General features: G+C 44.3%; 1 long non-coding RNA gene across 2 annotated transcripts; it reads right to left on the reverse strand.

Moving 5' to 3' along the window:
* Nucleotides 1-5546: 5546 nt before the first annotated feature.
* LOC109737730 (uncharacterized) lies at nt 5547-12701 on the reverse strand. Of its 2 annotated transcripts, none has more exons than XR_005754978.3 (6): nt 12235-12701; nt 11172-11362; nt 10406-10481; nt 9197-9285; nt 8224-8535; nt 5547-6184 (listed from the first exon to the last, which is right to left on the reverse strand). It is a non-coding gene; the product is annotated as an uncharacterized lncRNA (long non-coding RNA). The 2 variants fall into 2 exon arrangements; XR_002226667.4 differs by having other exon boundaries at nt 11172-11329; nt 12235-12697.
* Between the last annotated feature and the right edge of the window lie 1736 nt (nt 12702-14437).

Here is a 14437-nt window from a genome sequence, read left to right on the forward strand (position 1 = left end):
GTGCATTTGGTGCAAGTGGCCGCCGTGAGTTCGAGAAAGATTGTTTTTGTTTCTGGTACCATCCCAAGTCAGTTATGCATGTGCGAATGTATTCTATGGTTTGGTAGATTAATTACCTCCACTCCATATGTATCCCCTAGCACACCAAGCCACGGATTGATTTGTTCAAGGAAAAGAAGCTCCTTCTTAAGAGCAAGACTTATACAAGGACTTCGATATCCTCGATGATGGTTCCCCACCTGAACTCGGTAGTGTTTTGTTGTAAGACTTCTACGTGATCATGCTTGTCTTGGACATCATGTTCACATGTATGTAGCAGAATCAGCTCATGTTTTGGAGCTTGCTATCGTAGTTCATTTCCTGAGAATTTCGCAACATCATCCCGTCGGTTTGTGTTGCAAAATTTCTTTTCCAGACATGATGTCTGAAATATCCTGTTACCAACCAGATCTGAATCTCGGGCAGATATGATGGTTGAAAAACTCCCAACATTTGCATTTTGTTCCCAGCTTGCACCGCCTTGTGCCAATCTCCCTTGGACTGCCCTTCTCAGCAATTGTTGTTCAGGATCATCTTCAGAAGTGGTCCTACCATGGGTCCCATCCATTTCCGATGATAAGCAAATCATCCATCGCGTTGTCTTCAACAGGGTAGTCCACATCATCCATTCTAGCCCGAGTATGTCGTTCTCTCGAACTCCGTCAAACGATCGTTTGTGAATTGCCTTAGGTTGGTATAAAGAGTTTCAATGATCTCTGAATCAAAAGTAATTCTTTTGCCACTTAAGGGGATATTTCTACGAGTCACCCCTCCCAAGGTGCCCCGTTATGGAATCATGGCAAATTTTCCTCGCTACCTTGAAACCCTTGTCCAATTGTTTCTTCCGTCCCTCCTGATGCATGTTTTGCCTCTTAGCTCCAGAGGTGTTTCTATGTCTCATTCCGTGAATTGATCTTGTGACCATTAAGATGGTCCTAAGCTGCTCGAACCTTAGGAAGATCGATTCTTCTAAAATTCTCCCTTTCTACTCGTTGTCATGTTGGATGTAGTTCTCAAAGCAAGACGTCGAGATCAACATGATGCAATGAATCAACATCCTCGAGAAAGACATCTGGATCGTGAAGATGGTGTTAGCTGGTGTCCCTCTGTCGTCTTACCCTACGCCTGAATCTCGGGACGAGATTCTTGTTTAGTAGGGGTGAGTTGTCACATCCCTAGTTCTGGTATGCACTAGGCTAGCCCTTCATGTGTGCATCATGTTTACTTTTCACAAAAAGTTGAAATGGGGATGACAGAACCCCCGGCACCTCCTCTGAAACCAACTAGGGTTTACTAAAATCATTTTCAATGAACCTGAAATGCCCTTCTAAAATGTCCATCATTTTTGTCTTGGGTTAGAACCTCAAAATTGGTTCACAATTTTCTAGGTCATCTTAAGGTCACTGAATTAAATCATATGCTATTTGCATTTGGGCATTTAAATGCTATATAATAATTTAAATGTCCAAATATTCATGAACTACAATGTTTACTGTTGGAATTATTCCAAACAGTAGCCTTGAGCAGTTTCATGAATTTTGAGATTGTTCTGGTATTTTTATTAAAGCCCTAAAAGTATAGAATAATAGAAAACAGAAACAAATAAAAAGAGAGAGAGACTCACCCGGCCTTACCTGGCAGCCCACTAGCAGCCCAGTAGATAGCCGGCCTGCTAGGCCCAGCCCAGCCCCTCGCGCGTCGTCTTCCTCACGCCTACTGGCGTTGCGCGTGGCGCGCGCATAGCCGAGCCACGGCCACCTCCTGCTAGCCACGCAGCTGCTCCCCCTCGCCCTGGACATCGCCACGCGACCCCCTCGATCCCCTCTCACTTTCCCCTCTCTTCCTGGACTTCCTCCCCTTCTCTACCTCTCGTTCCCAAGCGAGACAGAGAGCCGTCGTCGCCGCCGCTCGCCGCTGTCGTGCCCTGAGCCTCCCCCTCACCTCTTCGACATGCCCAGGGGCTCCGCCACCGTCGCCTACGCCTCTCTGTTGACTCACGCGACTCCAAACGCCGCCGAACGCCGTCTTCGCCTTCGTCTTCAACCTCGGGTACTCGAGCCCGTCTCCGGTCGATTCGGCGCCGCCAGGACCTCCCCGAGCTCGCTGACCCCCTCTTCGGCATCGCTGTGAGCTCCTGCTCCCAACCCTTCTCTCCCCACCGTCGAATCCCTCCTCTAGCCCCCCCTGCCCACCGCGGCCGCAGCCCATCGCCGCCGTGCCCCGTCGCCGTCGTGGCTAGAGCCACTGTCGCTCGAAGCTGAGCACACCACCGTGCTCAGCGTGTCTTCGCGCACCCGTAGCCACCACCAGCTCCTCCTCCCGAACACCCTAGCGAGGAACTCGAGCACGGCCGAACCACGGCCACCGCAAACCTCGTCGCCGACGTCGATTCCGACGACCATCTAGTCCAGCTGCACCACCCACAGACGTGGCTCAGCCCCAGCTCTCCATAAAACCCAACCACGCCCCAAACTGTGGCCTGTAGCGCAATCCCGACGCGGACGCCGCCGCGATCTGAGGTCGCCGGCGGTTAAACGCCGGCAGCTGACGTGACGCCATTAGCTTAGGCGCTAAACTCGTTTAGTTAGTGCCTGTGTCGATGACATGTGGGTCCCCGAGCCCAATTAGTTTAGTCTAACTTCCTGTTTAGATTAGTGCTAATCTGTGTGGACCCCACGTGTCAGCTTTGACTTTGGTCAAGTCAACGTTGACCAGTCCCACCTGTCATCCACCCAAACCAGTCTGAGACACTGACGTATGGGTCCCACAGGTCAGGTTTGACCTGGCCGACCCAGTTGACCTGCTGATGTCACACCTATGTCATGCTGACGCAGTAAAGCATTTTCTGGATTTAAGTTTATCCAGGAAATTCCAGAAAATAGTGCTAACTTCTAAAAATCATAGAAATTCAACCGTAGCTCAGAATAAAATAATTTATATATGAAAAATTATCAGAAAAATCCAATCTATCCATTTGTACTAGTTTCATGCATGTTTAAACAAGTTAACTTGTTGTTTAGTGCAAAACATGATAAAGCACTATTTAAGATCACAAATGAGTTTGAACTTTGAATCTTTGGTTCAAAATAGCTCAAACCCATCTGGTTGTAGTTGCATTAGCCCAACACACTCATTTTACCATGTCATGATCATGCATCATATTGTGCATTGCATTGATTGTGTTTCTTTCTCTGTTGTCGGTGTTTGTCCCCTCTCAGTAAATGTGGTTCCGACGATTATTCGATGACACTGATGGAGAACTATATTATCTTCAGAAGTGTCAGGCAAGCAAAACCCCCTTGTTCATTCCGATACAATCCCACTTTCTCGCTCCTGCTCTCTTTTACTGCATTAGGACAACAACGATTCAACTGTTACATGCTGCAGTAGTTGAACCCCTTTTTCCTCGGCATGACCTATCATTGCCACAGTAAATAGATGAAACCCACTAGCATGAGTAGGAGTTGTTTGAGCCCTGATGTGCCTACTCATTCATGCTTGTTTGTCATGCCTGCTACTGCTTAGAGTTGAGTCAGGTCTGATTCATCAGGGATGAATTGGAGGTGTGTGAACATGTATTACTGTTGAGAGCTAAGTGTGTGAACACGATTTGGTAAAGGTATCGACGAGAGGCCATGTAGGAGTACATGGTGGGTTGTTTCATTGAAGTCGTCCTTAGGAACTGAGTTCTGTATTTGTGATCCATGATCAGCTACTACCACACATTGGGATCCTTAATTGACTCTCTCGGCTTCTTAACCACCCTTGTCCTCTGACCAGGGGTTGCAAGTAGTTTCTGGTGTTTGTAGTATGCTGGAGGCCGTGCGCAGCGCTGACCCGAGGGGTGGGCTGTGATGCGGTAGGCACGTGGCCGGGCATGCCGGGCGCCCGTTTGGTGTCTCGGAACCCTGTACACATCGTTCGGGGCCGTATGTGGACCTTGGCCGGACTCCCTGCGGATGGAACCTGAATAGGCGATAAACCTGGACTAAAGACTTGAGTGTTTAGGTAGGCCGTGGCCGACACCCTCGCTGGGCTTCCGCTTGAAGGTTACCGAGTACATGTCGTGTAAACGGAGATAAGTGGTGAGAGCGTGTGTGAGGAAGTACACACCAGCAGGGTTAACATCATCTATTCGAATAGCCGTGTCCGCGGTAAAGGACTTCTGGTTTGCCTGTACAGTTCATAGACAAGTGAAAGTAGATACTCTAAAACTCGCAAGATAAGCGTGAGTGCTATGGATGGCCTTCTCGTAGGGAGACGGGAGCGGATCCATAGTGGTGTATTGATATGGTGAATATGTGGACTCATGTGCGCCACCTCAAAAGAGTTACTTGCAATCATAGTTTAGGTTAGCCACTGAGTCAAAGCTGGCTTGCTGCAGTTAAACTCCACTACCCCCTTTATTGATACCGATGCATATGTAGTTAGTTCTGATGTAAGTCTTACTGGGTACATTTGTACTCACGTTTGCCTATTTTATGTTTTTGCAGAGACGTCAGTCTCACTAGTAGTTCCGCGTGGACTTCGACGTTTAGCTTGTTACCTCAGCTACGATCTTGTGCCCTCGACAAGGTCTTGTAGATAGTCAGGCTTTTCAGCCTTCTTCATTTGTAATTGTCTGTCCTCAGACAAGTTAAGCTTCCGCATGTGCTTGTTGCTTGTATGCTTTGTATGTTGGGGTCATGAGACCCATGTTTGTAATACTTGGCTCCTCGAAGCCTAATGAATAAATACTTGAGTCGTAGAGTTATGTTGTGATGCCATGTTGTATTTACACATATCGAGCATATTGTGTGTATGATTGAAATACTTGGTATGTGTGGATCCAACAACCTAGTTGTTTATCCTTGGTAGCCTCTCTTATGGGGAAATGTAGTCTTGTACTTCCATGAGCCATAGTAGTCTGCTACAGCCCGGTTCACAGGAGTCCTGCTAGCCCAGCGCTACTGCTCCGGAACACTTGACTGGCCGGCATGTGATTCACTTCGTTCCTGTATCTGTCCTTTCGGAAAATGTCACGCGATGACATCCGGAGTCCTGCCTAGCCTGCTACAGCCCGGATTCGCACGCTGCTGACCGACATGCTCGATGTTGATTCATGTATGCCTTTTCCCGTAAGTTAGTGCCACTTTGGGTTCACGACTAGTCATGTCGGCACGGGTTCTCTGTCATATGGATGCTAGCGACACTATCATATACGTGAGCCAAAAGGCGCAAACAGTCCCGGGCCATGATAAGGCGACACCCGTGAGAATACCGTACGTGAGGCCGCAAAGTGATATGAGGTGTTACAGGCTAGATCGGTGTGACTTAGAATCGAGGTCCTGACATGGTACTTCTCTCCTCGGTGTCTTGCCACTCTGGGCCCAAGGTTGGCAGTAACTTGTCACCGCCGTGTGCATCTACCGGAAGCACAACACATGCATGTCAAGGAAAGTTTTAACACATCACACATCATGAAACGTAGAAAGGGAATTACTTGTAAATCTGATAAATCAAGCTCATCAGTCAAACGGTCATATTATTATCTTCACTTAGCACATCACAACACATGAGAATAGGTCAAGTTCTTATCAGGAACACTCGATAAAAGATCAAGTGAAGAATATCTCTTCTCGCCCAAACCTATTAAACAAGACCTAGGATCACCTAAGCGGGAAATATAAATAATCGTAGACCGTGACCCATTAGTTACTATACCAAGCTATCTGGACCAAGTGTTTATTCATCTTGAGGTGAGCAGCAACAGTGTCATTCACCAGTCACCACAAACCAAAGCTATCCGGACTAAGATGCTACCGCTACTTACACCAGCAGATTTTTAGCCAATTAAGAAAAGATTGATGACCGGTACATCAACACCGAAACAAATCACCACAAACACCTCCTTGAGCTCGTTGGCCAGCACAGAGGCTGTCATAACTCAAAGGCAAGGTACAGAGCACAGTAGAGGACTTACCGTCGGAGTTATAGCCGATGCCGAACATCACACGACTGCAGATGCTGATGCCAGGACGACATAGTTCATGTTCTTGCCGGTCGACACGCCTGCAGATGCGGACGTCGTTTAACCGGCTCTAATGTTCACGTCGCCTGCTCCAGGGCTTGGGGTGGACGGAGCTTGCTCTCCTGTGCTGGGACCCTGCAGGAATCTACAGAAACTCTCGTCAGTTTCACGACCCACGCAGAACACAGATGCTAGTGCATCTCAGCTTATGAAGCTACAACATAGGTATCCATTGGGCATATAATGTAATAAGGATGCTAATTTGCTGCACAGAACATCACGAGAATCTACTTCTGTTGTCAGTTTTCATGACGCACACAGAACATAGTAGTTTATTTCAACCTAGAAAGCCAAAACATATACATCCATTGGAAATTTATAATATTGTGTCAAAGGATGCTAATTTGTTGTGTGCGGCATCACGGGCAGAGAAAGAAACAAGACGCAATTTCAAACCTACAGAGAAATCGTTTAAAAAAAAGAAACCTAAGAAGAAATTGTATCTAGCACAGTATTGTAGGCCGGAAGAATAACAACAGCCTTGAACGTTGGGGCGCGAAAACATTTGCTAGTAAATATATTGGAAGTAACATCAATTGTACTACAAGTCAAAAGAAATCAGTTCAACAGTAACATCAATTGCACATATTGGAATTTGCGCTCCTTGTAAAGAATGCGCTTTGAGTAGATAAAATTACAGATAAATAAGATGTTGGCGAGGATGCCTACAATGACCTGAAGGTCACGAAGCTAGAGCATCTTGGCAACTAGTGATGTAGGCAACAGGGAAAAAGAGGAAACCAAACTATTCGTTGGAAACCTCGGCAAAGTTGCCGCATAACCACATGAACAACTTAAATAATACTTCAACTAACAAAAAGTACTCCAAAACATTTTATGCTTGCCTCAAGACTCATGGGGGAAGATGTTGGCAAGGATGCCTTCCATAAACCAAATAAGTCAATGAGCTCAAACAACCAAGCAACTAATGATATAGGCAACAGGGAAAAGGAGGAAACCAAACTATATCTTGGAAACCTCAGCAAAGTTGCCTCACTGGATCCCAATGATCAATCAGATCTAGTGATCATAACTTTTGGAACTGCAGAATACATATACTTCATTGCAGCATATAAGCAGTATAGAACTACCGAGTATGTTCACAAGTATGCATACCATATACTCCCTCCGTAAACTAATATAAGAGCGTTTAGAATACTAAAGTAGTGATCTAAACGCTCTTATATTAGTTTACAGAGGGAGTACCTAAGAAGGGCAATGAGCTTGAGCACACAATTGACAATGTTATAGGGAAAGTTGCCGCACCAGATCCCAACGGTAAATTAGATCCAGTGACCAGAGCTCACATATATCAACAGAGTTTGGAGAATACACATACTTCGCTGCAGTATATAGGCAGTGTGGAACTAGGACTACCAAGTATGTTGGCAAGTATGCATACCATACTACACCTAATAAGGTCAATGAGCTTGAGCAGACAATCAACAAATGATATAGGCAACATGGAAAAAGAGGAAATCAAACTGTATCTTGGCAGCCTTGGCAAAGTTGCCCCCAAAATCATGAGATTATGATCCAAAAACTATGATTGGGAGTATAGCAAGCGACCATAAAAAATTAAATATGAACTTATTTTACAAGTGTTGGCATGGAAGCTCATTCATTAAACCATCAGCTTGATAAATATGAAAAATTAAAAATCCAACAGCAAGCATGATTTTGGCAACAAGGAAAAGAGGGAACCAAACTAACTGTTGGTAACCTCGGCAAAGTTGCCATGCTAACTACCGGAACCGGTGTATTGATGTTCAAAAGCAAAGCATCTCCTACAAAAGCAACTAAAAGATATGACCATATGAAGGAATAATATAACTGCTGATAGCAACTTGGCTACTTAAGACACAGTATGAAAAAATATTAAAAAATGCCCAATTATGCAAATCAATGAGACGTAGCACATATGTATGAGAAGGTACATTCCAGAAATTAAAAAAAAAAGATTCAACTCTCCATCTGATTCAGTAAGGGGGAATTCACCAAGTGTTGTCAAACCCATAAAGGCCACTGTATGGAACTGCTATCTAGCATTAAGAAACAATATGTTGCATATAGATAATGGTAAACTAGCAATACTTCATAATGGATGGGCTTACAGGTTATGGACGTATGACTTGGATAAAATGAACAAGTTTGGCCTTGAGGCCTTGAAGGTCGTCTTCAGCTTCCTGGTTGGCTGCCCGGCCTTCTGGTAGACCAGCGGGAACCTGGTGTCTGACTTGTGAAACTGCTTAGTGCTATCACGCTTGCAGATGCTGAAGTGGACAGTGGCAGTCTTGATGATCTGGGTGCAGGGGGATCTGGCAGTGACGGGAAGCCATCTCTGTACATCTCCTTGACGACGGTACTCCTTGTACATGTTGTGGTATCCAGTCCTGCTTTGGTAACATAACCAGATAGCATTCTTGCTGAAATAAACAGGGCGCCACAAGTAGATCAAATAGATTAAATGATAGGGGTAGAAAGGATGAGCATAGTACTGTGCAAGCAATATTGCCACTGAGATGAATATTTTGTTGTTGAAAGCTACAACTAAAAGCAACTAACAAGGTAATAGATCCAGCTCAATGATTATATATTTTAAGACAAGCATTATCTAAAGCAATGGGTGCTCCATCAAGCGCAGGTTTTCTATTAATGTGCTGCAGAAAGAAGGAAATGTTGATTACATCCTACCCATACAATTGTTATCGAGGACTAGTAGTTGAATTTTCACTTCTGAAGTCTAGTGCTTCATCTGTCAACTCAATAAAGGATAACAGGCCATAACACCATATACATGAACATAGTACATTCCACACGATGTGATTGCTGAGTATAAACAATTTATGGTTGAAACTTCAACTGAAAACTACTAATAAGGTAACAGATCCAGTTCAATGATTAGATATGTTAGGGTAAGCTCTATTTCAACCAATGAGGTATTGTATCAAGCACATGCTTTCTATTGATGTTCTGTAGAACAAAAGACGGTTTTCAGGAGACTAAACAAGAATTAGTTAAATCCTAGTACACTCAAGTTGCAGAAGATCCAAGGCTAGTAGCACAGAAATCTCTATCTAGGATCACCTTAAATAAGGTCCAACTCGCCGTGGAGGACCAAGACGACCAAATTCCTGCAGGAAGCAGCAGGGCCCTTTATGTAACCATGCATTTGCCTACAATCAAGAGAAGCAACTCATCAACTTTAAAATCTTAAAAAATGCCATTTTGTGATACGGTTGTGGTTTACATGCCTATATCAAAGAAAGAAATACTCCCTCCGTCCCATAACATAAGAACATTTTTCAAGCTAACGTAGTTTCAAAAACGTTCTTATATTATGAGACGGAGGGAGTAGCATTTAAAAGGGTGGTGGTGTTTTTAACTTGATGTTCAGCAGGCTATAATTGACATAATGTGCTCTGAAACAACCACGTGGTGTTTACCTAGTGCTGTGCTCAGAGAAAAATCCAGAAGTACCTCTAACCAAGTAAATGTAGAGTAGCATTTCATTTCATAGAACAAAAAACCAACTATATCTATAAGTATAATATGAATTTAAAGAAGACTGGCTAAAGTAGCAGTTTAGATGTTCACAAGCCAAGATATTCACTGTTCATGGGTCTAAATATCCACAATTTATAAATCGCCAACATATGGCCTAAATGGCTCGGGCAGACATGAATAAAACAAACATGCTTCTAAAAAGGAGCAAAACATCATTAGGATTACTCTTACAAACTAGAGATCACATACAGTGGAGATATTGATTGATTACAGTGAATAAATAACACTTCCTTTGTCCGGAAATACTTGTCGGAGGAATGGATGTACCTAGATGTATTTTAGTTCTAGATACATCAATTTTTATCCATTTCTCCAACAAGCATTTCCGGACGGAGGGAGTATTTACTGAACATCAAGATAAAACATAAGGTGCCTCAGCAGCAAAGGAAACATGGTAGTACACGCGCAAGCACACACTAATCAATAATAATCATCCCAAGGCAAAGATAATTCATAGCTCTTTTAACTAACCAGGGCTTAGCATGCCAATACAATGATATATGTCATAACTCAAGCACATTCGTGTAGGCAGAATAGGACCATGCATAGGCAGCGCAACACAGAATCTTGCAAGGCACAAAATATTGTGACATTTCATCGAAGAGAAACAAGATTGTGGTGGCCAGAAGACCACCGCCACAGATCCACACTAGATCATCGGCTTGGCCAGCATAACAGTTGGCTACAAGCCAGACCAGAGAGAGAGAGAGAGAGAGACCAAGGACTCACCTGAAACGAGGAAGAGGCGGCCACCACTGTCGATGTTGTATAAAGCTGGATGACCTCAAAGAATCAGCTCCATTTTCTGGAAAAAAAGAGAGGATGAAACAAAACAAGTAGTACAAAAAACAAAGCTCAAGAAACTCCATATGCCCTAGAATACTAGCACTGCATACCCATATAGATTTATGCCGAATAATATCAACACGTTGATCCTACAGAACAAAGGCATCATGCATACCCATATAGATGTTGGATTGAACAAATACACGAAAATAGCAACTTAAGCAACTCAACATTGGCAATTCACGATGATAACAAATCACATTTAATATAACCACTAACACTTGAGCATCTAGATGATTCCACCCTTATACACAATATATATGACAAGATTAAATAAATATCGGAACACCAAAGTCAAGTATAGTGCCTACTCTGTTCATATACAATCCTACAAACAAAAACCTTCAGATCATAGCATGTCAGCATTATATTCTATCTGATAGCTACCCTGGCATATAAATCCTCAGAAATTAGACACAGCTCATTACCAAACCCTAGTGCAAGTGCAGTGAAGGATTTGTTCCTTTCATATCAAGTTCTACACCAACAAACAGCATATACAGTAGCACAATGGCCAAAAACCATCAGCAAAGCCCAAAACCCAGGAAGTTGCCATGGTGTAATGGCCAGCATCAAATTGATCACGGCTTGATGGCCTTTGGCACACAGAGCATGAAAGGAAGCAGAGGAGAGAAACCGATTGGCTTACCTATGCCGGAGTCGAAGAAGAAGCAGCCATCGGGGACGCAGAGGAAGCAGGGAGGGGGTCGTGTGTCGATGTGAGCTGGGCCGCAAAAGGGAGCTCTCACTCCTTAACCAGCTCTTCCACAACTAGGTGACATGCCTTTGAGCACGCTTGTGCAGGACCTGCGGTGGGGTGGTGAAGATCAAGGTGTGAGCCTGCTGAGAGTATCAAAGTTTGAATTAAAAATGTATGTGGCTGACTAGACAAGGGGTCATGCGTTGCTGTTTACTTTGCTGAGTATTCAGTTGTCCATATATGGAACAACCCATTGGTAAAAGAAACAACTTTTCCTGGTAAAATGGTTCATCCAACGAGCTTCCAATATATTAAGTTATTAACCATGTAAAATTCATGATACCGTGTATGCTTTAAACAATACTGCGACACAAACTCCAGAAAGAACAGGAGCAGATTAATTGTGTGTTGCTCTGGTCAAAATGTTCCTTGGGATTCCAGACCATCAATTATGTATGTACAAACTAGTAGATAATGGATCTTGCAGAACCTAATATGCAGACTACATCCATCAAAATACCTTTTAAAGGGGGTGAATCTAGAAAGACGAACATACATGAACCATAGAATCTGGACCTGCCAGATATACAACTCGTGATTCTAATAGAGATCTTGGTGTGGCATGACAACCCTGAAAAATAGTACTGCCTCGGTTTGAAAATATAAGACGTTTTGCCAAAACGTCTTGTATTTAAAAACAGAGGTGGCACGAAGCAATCCTAGCGCCAAATGAGGCAATCCCTTCATTTCTTTTGTATACGTTTTGACTAGTTAGCCCAATTAGAAGAGGCTGGATGCTTTATTCCCTTGAGCTAGCAAGTAGCAGCAGCACACGGTGCTCACACTCCCACATCCAGTCATCCACGGCAGCCAAGCATGAGCACATTAGCAGTACGGCCAGAGTAATACAACCACGCACAACAGCGCCAACAAAATAGAAACTTGGCACTTGGGCAGCAACGACAGCAACAACAGAGAGAAAGGGAGAGGGAGCGAGCAGGGGAAGAACGACCTGAGGGATGAAAAGCTCGCGGCGGGTGGGGTTTCCTTGGCCCGGCGGCGAGGTCGGGTAAGACCGTAAGAGCACCTCCGCGTCAGACGAGGAGAAGGCGAAAAGGCTCGAGGTCGCCCACGGCGGCGCCGTCGATGTACGCGGTGGAGCACAGGAGGAAGAGGACGACCGTGGCGGAGACGCCGGCCGGCCGGCCGTGGCGCAAAACCGCACGGCGGGCGGCGCGCGACCTCCGGCGCTCCTCCACGGATCTGGAAGCGCCATGGCCTGCCCGTTCTGGTGCCCTGCCTAGGTTAGGGAGAGAAGGTGAGGGGATGGGGAGAGGGTGGGGGGCGGTGGCGGTGGGGCACCGAGGTCAACGGCGGCGGCGGCCATGTGGGTGGGAGGCAGGCAGGCAGACAAGGGAGAGGGAGAGAATTGCATCGGGGCTGGAGGTGAGGTGCGGGTTAGGTTGCCCTTCTTCTTTTTGGTCAATTTTGCGCGCGTACCGTCAATTTTGGCACTACTGAACTAGCATCTGCCTAAAAATATAGTACTACCTCCTTTCCGGTTTATAGGCCTTAATTCAAAACTCTCACCAACTAAAGTAGATGGTGAATGATAGAACAATTTTTGTAGTTTGCAAAACCACTCAATTAATACGCTTGTTTTTCTCAAAAATTGTGTTTACCAATGCATTAATTGCAATGCATGCATGCATAAAGTACATGCATTGGTCAATTTTCTCTTAATACTTGCATACAATGATTTATTCACTAGTAGAAAAAGGATCATATATCCCGGTTGGTAAGGGTCTTTTGTCCCGGTTGTTGAACCGGGACTAAAGGGTCGTTACTAATGCTCTAGCCCTTTACCGGTTCTTACACTAACCGGGACAGATGGGCCTCCACGTGGCCGCTGTGGCCAGCCCAGGCAGGAGGGCCTTTGGTCCCGGTCGGTGACACCAACCGGGACCAAAAGGCATCCACGCGTCAGCATTTCAGTGGCTGGGGTTTTTGTTTTTTTTTAAAGGGGAGGGTTTAGGGGGTAATTTAGGGTGTGTAAGCTAGCTAACAGAGACAACTGTCCTCTCTTATTTCCGTGCTTGATTTACCAATGCTACTGCTATGCCTAAACATGGTTTAGATTAAAGTGAAGGCAACATGTGGTGCATGTCGAAAGTAATATTAATCCTAACTTGATCAAGTTTGGATTAGTACTACTTTCGACATGCACCACATGCTTGTTGCCTTCACTTCATTCCAATCCATGTTCGTTTCACCCACTGACATATAATAACTCTTCATGACCGCATCATGCATCATCATAATAACAAGTCCTACTAATCATCATCATACAAATTTTACTCGTTATTAATAACAAGTCATACGATCATCATCCTCATAGTCATCGAACCAACCATACTTAATTGTTCTTAGCACATGATCATCAGTATTAGGTAGGACCTAAATACCCTCTTTCAGATAAAATAGCATAAAACAATATAGACCCCGACTCTCCATTATGGAGAATGGAGATCATCATGTCTCCAATTTTTGCGCTTCGCTTCCTTTTGCTTCCAAGAACCTCCTTGCGACTGTCCATACATTTTTTCCATTCTTTGATTTTCATGTCTCCACTTCTTTTAGAAATCCGGTATGGACAGTTGAGATTCGTAGGATGACCTGGTTGTATGTTCAAAACATCAAGGCTACCATTCTGATACATTAAATGAGGCACACAATCCTCTGGGATTATCTGTTGAAAAACATAGTAATAACTTCATAGTTAGCAATGATGTACTAGTTTTAGAAGTATGCAAAAGATGCACGGATGTCGTAATAGTAAGAAATCTTACCAGGGTATCTCCATAGTAGTTACCGTAGTTCAACACGTGCACTAGTGGCACGTATTGACCATAATGTGGAGGAGTTTTACAATAGATATTGTAATTTTCAAGATCAGTACAAAATCCGACCAGATGAGTTTTCTCCTTATAAGTTAACTCAGAGCCATCGGTGTAGTAGATTCTGTCTACCATGTTCCGCACATTGTTTGAACAATCAAAATAAGCTGTCAATGAAAATAAGCTGTCAACTATTTTGAAATGAACAATATAAATTAGCTAATAACTATGTTTGAGAAACTCACATAGCGGTAGAATTGGAGGCGTATCAACAAGGACCCAAATGTCCATATTGTCTTGCTCGATGTCAGGATCACC

This window comes from Aegilops tauschii, chromosome 4 (genome assembly GCF_002575655.3).
Source record: "Aegilops tauschii subsp. strangulata cultivar AL8/78 chromosome 4, Aet v6.0, whole genome shotgun sequence".
Classification (NCBI taxonomy): domain Eukaryota; kingdom Viridiplantae; phylum Streptophyta; class Magnoliopsida; order Poales; family Poaceae; genus Aegilops; species Aegilops tauschii.